The following is an 11,336-nucleotide window of genomic DNA, read 5'->3' on the forward strand; positions in this document are numbered from 1 at the left end:
CAGCATCACTATTTCTCTTCATTACAGAGCACACGAGGAGCAAGATTGGCCAGAGCAGGCGAAGTCGAACCTAAACAGCCTCTTCTAGAGAGCGCAACTCGGATGTTGCTCTTGGTTCTGTCATATGTTTATTTATATGTTATTTGGTGATAATGAAAAGCAAATGTCAGGAATCTATTCAGTTCTTAAACTTTTATAGACTCATTGTCTTTATTTTCAACTGTGCAACTGCCTCTCAGCCTCCCCCTCCCTCGGACACATGGAAGTGCAGCCGGTGACCAGCCTCAGCCGCGCTCTTACTCATCCTGGCTGGAACAATGCTGTTCCACACCACGTTATACAACACCCCCTGACTCGCTGCCTCATCACCCCAGATCCTTTGGCCCCCACACCCCAGCTCGCTCGGGCAAGCGGGCAGCGAAGGACTCTTCCAAGTTATTGTCCGGGAGTGCCAGTTCCACCCTCACATCACAGGCTGAGCCCATGCACACAACACAGTCGTGTTAGCAGCATCGATCCTCAATTACACAAGCCCACTGTCTGGGAAGCAGTTGGGCTCGAGTACCACCCTGTGCTCGCGTGTCTCACCTCCGATACGATCCCGTCTGTGTGAGGCTCTTCCCAGCCCCGCATCGCCCTGGCCTGGAGGTCAACACACCTAAAGGCTTGGTACCCACCTGACTAAACTTACCTGCTTTCTGCACCTAGAAGGAAAGCCACAGCTCTTCTTGCGCCGCTGCAGCTCCTCAGGGTATTCCCAGATGTCCATAAGGACAGCAGCTCTCACTGAGCTGCACAAATAGATTAACGATGCTTCATTATTAGCCTTAAAAAGCCGGGGGTGTCCAGGAGGTCTCAGCGGTGCCTCCCTCCTACGGGAGGCTGGGTTGTGGCACAGGGACACCCCAAATCTCTCTGGTCACCGCGGCACGGATGATTCAGGCTGCCACAAGCAGCTTTTCTGGGCTAAGCAGAAAAAAAAGAAAAACATTATTGAACAAAAAATGAAAAAAGAAATGAAGAATTACCCAGATTACAGTGGGTTTTGGTTGGGGAATGACCAGTGTGTCCTCACCCCTGATGCACACAGACATCCTTGTGAAGAAGCTGCCTCCCAGCAGCGTTTCCATGATGCTCAGGGCAGACAGGGGGCGAACAGCGGGGTTGTCCTACTCAAGGACAAGAGTTGGACTTGATGATCCTTGCAAATCCCTTTCTACTGAGGACATTCTGTGATTCTAGGAGAGCGCAGTGCTGGATGCAGAGGGTCCCAGCTCAGCCCAAGCCTCAGCCACCGCGCAGCCCCCGTCTGCCCTCCGAGCTCACCCAGCAAACTAAGCTGCAGGGCTGGAGCTGGGGGATGAAGCCTCCTCACCCGCAGCTCCAGCATTCCAAGCGCTTCCCTCTGCTCCTGAGCTGTGCCTGCAAAGGTGCCAGCGGGGAGGAGAGGTCGGTAGCTGTGGGAGCCAGGGACACCCACCTTCCCATGGAGCTCCACTTGAATTTTGAAGCACCTCAGGTAAGGTAGAGCGAGCGCAGGGTAAAGCACTGGAGCCCTGCCTTTGGAAAGGACAAATCCCAGGGATTTACATCAAAGCGGGAGCAGTGGTAAGGAGGACATATGGAACTATCTTTTTCTGCTCACATCTCCAGTTATTGGAAACCGCACTCCCAAGGCCCCGACCTGGCTGTGGGACCCCCACCTCAGGGGCTTTAGTTTCCAGGTGAGCAGGGATTCCAGCGATTTGCTAGCTCGAGACTGTTAATATTACACGACAGCAATAACCAGGGGAAGGAAAGCCTGAGCGTTTGTTCTTCGATGCATCCCAGCAGCTGCAGATTTAAGAGAGGAAAAAAGATCACAAGGCTGAGACGTAATATCCTAGAGTAACACAGCCTTAAACCAGCAATTTCCTCTGCGGAGCCCCCATCGGATCAAGGCTTGATAAAAGCACGCGGTGTGCACATCATTAGGGGATCTGGAAAGGGGCAGTAGCCATTTGTTAGGGGGTGGAAAAGGAGAAATCAAATTGCTTCTTACAGAGGCATATTTCAAACAGCGAACAGGCACAGCTCTAACGAGCACCGTTCGTCTGCATCTCTTTTATCATCGGCCGGGGCTCCACGAGCTCTGGATTGCCAGCCTGGGGAACGCTGCGTTTCCAGGCTAAAGCGGCCAATATGAACATGTGCATTTCATCTCAGCATAAGAAAAATGATTGAAAAATAGCAAACCATGTAATTTTTGAAAGGAGTAATTTGTGATTTGGAATAACATACTCTTGGATGCAAGGGCCAGTTTCTCTGCATCCATTGGGTGAGGACATCTGCTTTATTTCAACGAGATCTGAAGAGGTAAGACTTGACAGCTCTTTGTTGCAATCTTTGCTATCTCCTTTGTATACCTAAATTACATTTATTGATATACAACGCTGACGTTTTTGTAATACTTCTAAATCTCATAACCTTCTGTTTCACATTCACAGTCTCCTACCGCTTGAGTTGCTATTATTATTTTTACCAGTCCCGAGGGTGTGTTAGCATCTCTTTGGACAAATTAGAAAGGCTTTTATGTAAAACTTACAGTTTATATAAAAGAAGTTCTCTTTGGCTTCCCAACACCACCCCCAATGCCAACACAGTGACAGCTCCCAGCACACACTCACCCAGGACAGGTCTCCAAGGCATCTGGCGTTTCAGGGCTGATGCTGAGCTTGTTCACAACCAGGCTGGGAGGATCTGAAGGGTTGTCAGAAACTGTAGCAATTTTCCTCAAAAGAGGGGGAAGAAAGCAGCCAAACGTTGACAAGCATTTGAAGACAAACACGTTGGAGGATCTTCTGACAGCAAGATATATCCCCAAGCTGGTCGCAGGCTTGCCTGTGGCTGCATGCTCACCTGGGCTTCACACCTAGTGATGGGAAAATTGATTTTTCTGGGGGAAAACTGAGCAATAACTGAGTTTTCAAGGAGCGAACGCTGGGCACAGGCACAGAGGGCTGTGTGAGGGGTGGGTCAGTGTTGGCTGGCACTGGGTGAGCACGCGTGGCATCCTGGATGTGCCGTGCAGCAGGTCAGTGTTGCTCCCCCAACACCAAACTCGCCTCCTGAATCTCCTTCCGTGAGCCCTCACCTTCACCAGATGAAAGGTCTTGGTTGCTCTCCCCAGGAGTGATATTTCTCCACATACAGGTGCATTTGTAGTAGGGATTAGATGTTTGTGGGGGAGGACGTCAGCAAGATGCTGATCTGGGGATGGTGGCTGGAGCAGGGCTGCAAGAACGAGGGTGCCTTGGGGCCTGAGAATAGAAGGGGGACTTGACAGGCAACAAAATACAACCCTGGGCTGCTTTTGGGGTAATGCAGTTGGACTGGAAATAACTCCTAACTAAGCACACCCTCTCAGCAGCTGGGGACCTGCTCTCTGCAAAAGGGGAGCGCAGTGACCAGGGCCACCCCACTTCCAGCCCTTCACTCACAGGCTTTTCAATTTATTCCGTACTGGGCCCTACAGTCTCATCAGCTGTGGTTTAACTAATGGGGTTTGGGGTAAACCGCTAGCTCAGAGCAAGCTCACGAGAAAGGATGATCATCCCAGTCCCACGTGGCACCAGCAACACCTTCTTCTGTGCCTGACACTCTTCTTGAAATCTCTATAAATATAGATGAAAACGAGGAAAGGAACTTCTATTGCTTTCACGTGAAGGCAGAAAAAACACTCCTTCCCAGCCCTTTCCCATCAAGGGCTTCCACTTCACCACAACAGAGCTGATTTCATAAAGACGCTGATATTTTCAGTGGAGGAAACACACCTTGATCTTCCTCAAAAACTGAGGATGACCTAGACCATCGTGCAGGGCGAAGGCCACGAGCTAAACAGGCGAGAGACCAGGAGAGAAAAAGAAGTCGCCCAGTGAAACCCATCTGGCTCATGGCATCTAACTTATAAACGCATCTTCTACAGCCCGTCCAGGCAGCTCCTGCTCTGCCGCGGCAAGGGGGTTGTTCATGAAAAATGAGCTGCAAGCTCTTACTTAACGCAAATTTTAGACAAAAAGAAGAGAACAAAGGAGTCCTCCAGGCAAAAAAAATGTGGAAAATTATGATCATTAATAATTTCTCCAACTCATAACTACAAGATTTTCATCGGTTTTCTGAGGTGGCTTCACACTAACTTTCCAGTCACAAAATGCATGAGCCCACAAAAAAAATACCTGTTTGATCACATAAAAGTAAAGGGAGAGCTTCTCGCCGGGAGCAGCGTGCTCCGATTCCAGAGCATCCAAACATACAGGCTTGGAAAGGCCTAGAAACACCCTTGAGCTTCCTGGGAGGTGGAGAACATGGACGGAGACTGTATTCCTACAGCAGAGTAGGAAGGACTATAAAACATGGCTCGCGCTTCAGGATTTAATGTCCCGTGTTCAAATGTTGGGGTGAAAAACGAGGCCCTCAAGCACATCTTGAGATCTGTGGTAAGAAGTTGCCCAACTTCCATGAGCCCTCCTCTGCCCAGGGGGGACGGAGAAGCTTCAGGAGCTCTGAAGTTGTTCAGAAATATAGAAAGAAAGGGCTCTCCTAGCTCACATCCAGAAGAGATTATGTTGGAAACCTGGCCCCACCTGATTTCTGTCTCATCTCACACCTCCGAGCTTCTCCAAGCTTGAAGTTCAGTTGTTTTCACAGGGGTGCAGCATTTTCCATGCTCTTTCCAGCAGAATTATTTTTCTTGCTGCCCATTTCAGTTTTTATAGACTTACAAGGCAAATTTACAGCCGAGAAGTTTCTCTCTCGCCCCACGCCGCCTTCCAGCTCTCGAGTCCGCAGGCCCTATAGCCATGAAAATTTATACCCACTTAGCTCGCATCAACTTTTAACGGCTGCTAATGAAATCCCTGGGAAGCTGCACATTATTGGCTGGATTTTTGGCTGCTGCATCAATTTGGACACCACGGGGCCACCAAGATCTTTCCCTGCGCTTTGCCTGATGCTCATTGCAAGCTAAGGAACAGCATCGCTCCCCCCAGGCTGGGTAACCAGGCGTCTTCCTGCCCTCATAAATCTTGGGGTTGGAGACTATATGAAAAGAGGCCAAGAGCTTCTGCTCTCTTTCAGGGCATCCTGGAGGCAGGGCAACGGGGCACACACGGAATCATGGGGTGGTTTGGGTTGGAAGGGACCTCAAAGCCCATCCAGTCCCACCCCCTTGCCATGGGCAGGGACACCTCCCACTGGATCAGGGGCTCCCAGCCCCATCCAACCTGGCCTTGAACCCCTCCAGGGATGGGGCAGCCACCCCTGCTCTGGGCAACCTGGGCCAGGGCTCCCCACCCTCACAGGAGAGCATTTCTTCCTAAGATCTCATCTCAATCTCTCCACTTTTTCACCATTCCCCTCATCCTCTCCCTGCACCCCCTGATCCAGAGCCCCTCCCCAGCTTTCCTGGAGCCTCTTCCAGCACTGGAAGGACTTGGTGTCATGGGGTTTTATCCCCTTGACCCCCAGGATCAGCCAAACTGGAAAAGGCTCCCAATCCACCCCCAAGGAAAGGGATATTTTACCATAACCTTAACTAAACAAAAAGCAGAGGAGAGAAGATGCTGCCAGGAACTACAAAGGGCAACTGTAAACACAAAGGCAGAGAAAGCATGGTACCCCTCTCCTTGGGAAGGCAGCAAGCGGGGAGAGATGCTCGGCATCTGTTACATCAGGAGAGGTCTGAAGAACATGGGTGAGGGGCGCAGGCTCTCAGATGATGAGACACAGAGGCATTGAGAGGAGCTGCCAAAACCAAATACCTTCTCAAGCATGCAGCACGGCGCTCCGGCAATCGCTGCCACCAGAAGAGGGATACCAGGGGAGTCGCTGGATCCAAGAACGCAGCTATACAAATTCAGCAGTTCAACATTATCCCAGAGCTGTTACATAAAGCAATACCAGGAAATCCCTTGCATTTGGCTCAGAAATCCCCTTGATTGCATGTAGGCATATGGTTATTTCAGGAGCAGTGTTGCTTTATTCTTGCCCTGCTCCTCTCCAACTCCCCTGGACACCCACCCAGCCCCACCATGGTGTATCTCCCCCAGGCTCAAACTACATCTCCCACCCTTTAGCTTTGTGCCTCCTCCCAGGCCAACAACCCCACCTTTCAGTCTCCAGCATCAGAGGCGCTTCGGAAGGCACCACAGCAAAGAGCCACCACCGACCCAGGGCAGCAGAGACGCCAAGCTCTTCTTCTTCACCCTGGAGCAGGGTGACCCATCCTGCCAGCAGCTCCCAAAAGAAAAAGAGACCCCAAACACATTTTCTGAGAAGCCAGCTGCTATCCTGAGAGTATTTAAGAGCTCAAGCCCTTTGCTGGGCTATTCCATGTAGTTCATAGATCCCACCTGAAACCCAGAGCTGCCCCAGCTGGGGTAGTTCAGGTCACAGCTGTGAGTAGCCACTACTGAAAGCACCTGACAAGCAAGTGTGGAGCCTGCAGACCTTACAAAGTGCCTTCAGCAGGGTGTGTGCTCACTGGAGACACCTGAGTGCTTTCTGCAGAGCCTCTGGCACGTGCCTCTCTGCTCGTCTGGGGGTGTGATGCGTGACCCCCCCCCCCCACCATGAGACACCCCCCTGTTTCTGCTGGCTGGCCATCACACTTCGACATTAAAAATCCAAATTCACGCACAGCCTCTGCTCCAGCTCCTCTCTTTGGGGAACTCCAGTAAATATAAATTTGTTCTCCATCCTGAGCCACAAAGGAAACCTCTCTCTTTAGATGATTTCATCAGGGCAGAGGGGAATGGGAACTTTGTTTGAGGCCAGAAAACGACATCTCCCGGTCTAGCTGTGATCTATCCTGCTAATTACTCATCTTCCCAGCCCCTCACGCAGTTCCAACCCAGAGCCCTGCTCCCTGGCCGTGCTCTCCACGTCTCCCCTGCTGCACCCCCCACGTTTGCCTTCTCCATCCAATTTCATCCCCGTTTTTTCGCTCTCCTTTCCTCATCTTCTTTCCAAACTGCAAACTCTCAGCTCGGGGTAGGAATGGCCGAAGTGGAACTTCAGAGTTTTATTACATGGCCTTTTCCAGCCTGGCACGCAGCACTCAATTTGGAGCGGAGTGTCCTAGCGCTGTTGCATGCCGAGATCTGTTGTCCAGACGAATTAATTCCAGATTATATGTGGGTGTGGACTTCAGCTGGGCAAAATTTGGATACCCTGGTTTAGTCATTATTCTCTGATGAATCTCTTGGTGACAGTCTTTGCTCCTATTGTTCCGAGGTGAGCCCCGTGGCAAGAAATGTGAAGGCAAGAAACAAAAGAATATAAAGAAAGGTTACGAAATCAAATTCAGTGAGGCAGGGTTATTGTCCCTCCATTCTGCCTCTTTCTGTCCTCCATTTAAGATTGGATTTTGCAGGAAGAAAATGCCCGCGGGACACAGAGATGAAGCTGGCAGGGCAGGTTCTGGGGGGAGCCGGCAGCCCGTCCCACCGCCGCGACCTGCCTGGCCCCAATCAAAGCGCAGAGAAAGGGAAATTATCATCAACTCTTAACATTTTATTTCTTTACTGGGTTAAACACGGAGCGGAGAAAACCTCTGCCCCAAAATACAACAGAACTGAAAGCATTACAGGTACAGAGACTATTGAACACAGAGAGTAGTAGGATAATATTTTTAATACAACTGAATTATAGCATGGTTTTGTGTTTTTGTTGGGTTTTTTTGTTTGTTTTTTGTCAAACCATTTTGGAAAATAAATGTAATAGGAACTAGTGCAAAAAAGTTCTAAACATGAAGCACAGTGTATAAAATGGCATAAGAAAACTGTCCCCTCGAGGACACAGTCACTTTCTTATGACAGAGGGGAGAAAGAGAAACAGAAGGAGGGGTGGGAACAGAAAGGGAGGGTCCGGGAGGCGGAGGAAGAAAGCTGGAAAGAAAGACAAACCGGGCAGGGGGATTAGAAAGAATATTTTGACTTCAGCAGTATGGTTTTGTTTCACCCCGCCACCGCGTGCTGTAAAAGGACCTTTTTTTTCTCCTAGGTCTGAGCTCTGTAACCACCGACATATCACAAGCACTTGAGAAGGGTTCGGTCACCAGCAGCTCACGCACGGGCAAAGCCACCCCGGGGTCCCCCCTGCGCCCACCGGGACCCTTGCCAGGGACAGCACCTCCCACGCTCCCAGAGGAGAAGGGCCGAGGAGCTCCCTTTGGGGTTCCTTTCCACACCCTCCCTCAAACACTCCTGGTGGAACCGCAGCGTTGGCTTTTCTCGCCTTGCGGCACCCGTGCCAGATCCCCATTTCTGCCAAATTTAAAGTCCCACGGCCACGTGGGAGCATCTCCCGCTTTGAAGGCATCCCGTATCCGTGACGCCTGAAGGTACCGGAGGCCAGAGGAAGCTGGATTCAGTTTGGTTTGGACAAGGAAATAGGGTCTAGGGAGAGGGATGGCTGGGGCAGCCACCACCGGCTGAGGACCTGGAGAAGGTGAGATGCTTCTTCCCAGGCAGCAGAGCCTCGTCGGCTAATTCCCAAGGAGAACACACCCCAGCAGTTCCCAAGGTGTGTTCCCTCAGACTGAAACCATCCCAGTAAGAAAGCAGCTCTCCAGTTTGCTTCCACCCCAGAGCCGCTCAGCCCACTGCCCCCAAGAAACCGGCTGGACGCTATTTTAAGCAGAGCTGGGTGGAATTCCTTACAAATTGCTATTCTCTCCCAATCCACTGTCACCAGTTCCAACTGTGCGAGCAGAAAAAGTGTGATGGAATTCTTTTTTTTTTTGCTTTATTTTTTAAAAATAAAGGTTTTGTGGGAAAGGGCTGGTCCTGATGCGTTTCTCAATTTGGAAAAGATTGGCCATAATCATCAATATGGGTTGTTTTGACAAGTTTCAAATTAAAAAAAAATAGCTGTCTGGCTTGAAATGTCTTTTTCTTTCACAACTGAAGCACGTACAGTTCCCAAATAAATACATTTAAAAATGGTAAAACCAACCCCAAATTTCATAAGCCAATCTTATTTTTTTTTGGGAGGCGGGAGGGGGGAGATGTGTGCGTGTGTTTCAATTTCCAACAAGCAAAGCTGCCAGCTTCCCAGGCTGAAAAAGGAAAATCATCATCATCAAGTGCTAATGAGAGGGGAAACCACTCCTGACCTTGTTTTGAGCAAAAGCACTGGATAGGCAGCGTATGAAAGGCAGCTGGAGGAACAGGGACGGCAACACAGCCCATTGCCTGCCTCTCAACACCAGGGTCTGCGATGAAATCCCAACAACCTTTAAAAAGAACGATTATTATCTTTTTACTATTGGTATTTGAAAATGATTTATGCTTTGGGTATGGGCACAGCGTTCCCCCTGCTCCCTTCCTCTAGCAGCACAGAACTGAAGGTCCCTGTGGAAACGGCCCTGGAGCAGCTGATGGTGCTGAGCTCCCTCCTTCCCTGCCGCCCCGTGCTCCCCGGGCGGCTGCACATCCACCTCTGGGACCCCAGCGTGCAGCCCCCCTGCTCTGGGGAAGATGTAAACTGCTGGGATTTTCATCATTCAAATCCCACTCTTGGCTGGCACTGAGGACAAGCGGAGCAGGCTTTCCTATCTCCCTCCCAGCAGTGATGCACAGGACTGGAAGCAGTTGTCCAGAGCCGCATAGACTGAGAACAAACAAAAAGAGCTGCTAGAAAGCCCCAGAGAGGCTTCTCCTGCGGGGAAGAGTGATCCTGGGGTTTATATTGTAGGTACCTCTCCCCCTGCCAGGATGCCCAGGGACTGACAGGTTGATGGGTTGAAGTGGCTGGTTACGAGCGTCCCGCCTGCACATCAGACGCTGCCCCTCCTCACCTTTCAAGTGTGATTTAAGAGAGATTTATGCCCCTGTGGATGAGAAGCCACAGGACAGCTCAAAAAGTCTATAAAATTGTCTGCCACATCGCATAGATTTTAACAAGGATTTTTTTTGTGAAATCTGCGTGTTTCTGCCCTGAATTTGTCTCTATCCATCCTACAGGCATTCCTGCCTCGGGTGGCAGGAGGGAATCACACTGTAATCCATCACAAGCCGCTGCATGATTTTTTGAGGGCAGAGCCTTCAGTCGTGAGACTAAGCAAAAGGCAGGGCCCTTCCCTGAGGAGGGGGGTCGCTGTCCCTCTGTCCCCCGTCCCTCTGTCCCTCCACTGGCGCCCTGCTCTGGGCTGTGCATCACCCACCTCCCCTGCAAATGCTGGCCAGAAGGGACCGACAGGGCTCAGCAACAGGAAGCTCCATCACATCTCCGAGGAGGATCCTGCCCCAGGAGTAGCAGATATCATGGATTTTCTTTTTTCCCTTCTCAAACACGGGCAGAGGAACCGTCTCCCAGCATCGCCTGCAGTCCTGAGTGGCAGTGAATGAACTGCCCTGACATCTCCTATTGAAGCAAAGCAAAATGTGTTGAACAAAAACCATTTCAAGATGTTTTCTGAGTGTTGCCAAGTTACTCAACATGTTCTGCTTTAGTTGTCAGATGCTTTCAAAGCGATTTCCCTAACTCAGAGCACGAATGGTGAGGGCTCTCCCTGGGAATCTTCTGCCTGGGGCTACCATGGATCTGTATTTTCATAAGAAAAAGGCTCAACTAATGATTAATCTTCACCAGAGGAAGCAGGGCCTTTTTTGGGGATTTTTCTTCAGTTATTTTTAATTAATTTGTACAACTGGCAGTTACATTAAAGTGCAAAACCCAGGGCTAATGCTCCAGCCGGGCTACCTTCCCTCCTGCAGCCCTGCCTGCTCTGCCCGCGCCCGCTCCTGCATCCCGCAGGGACAGCATCACCCCTCGGCTCCCCGGGCAAAGCAGCAGGATCCTCTCAACAGGGACGCATCCCTGCTTTCCCATGGGCATTTTTGCCTGAGCATCAAGTTGGGAAAAGGAAAGCTCTCTCTCCTCTCGCTCCTCATCACAAGCACAGCCACCCCACGCTGCCTTACCAACCATGGCAGCAGCATCCACCAAGACAACGTTAACGTCTCCTTTCTGGGCTTTTTTCTTGTATAGCAAAGAGAAAACTAATCTGGATGGAGGATTATTATGGTTCTAATGTCAGTCCAAAGAAAAGATTTTTATCCGATGGGCTTGTAATGCTGGACTGTGACAGACAGCGCTTCCAGCTGCTCCAGCCTCTTCAGTGAACAGCCTGGTCTGGATTCATTTAACGAGATTGGCAAAGTGTTGAATACAGCATATGGTGCCCTAAAACCACAGAACTTATTGACAGCAGCCCAGACTCTCGAAATAAAAGAACTCCTTCCAAAAACCCCAGTCTGTGAAGACTCAGCACTTTCCTTCCAGTCACACTAGGT

Source organism: Phaenicophaeus curvirostris, chromosome 13 (genome assembly GCF_032191515.1).
Source record: "Phaenicophaeus curvirostris isolate KB17595 chromosome 13, BPBGC_Pcur_1.0, whole genome shotgun sequence".
Lineage (NCBI taxonomy): Eukaryota > Metazoa > Chordata > Aves > Cuculiformes > Cuculidae > Phaenicophaeus > Phaenicophaeus curvirostris.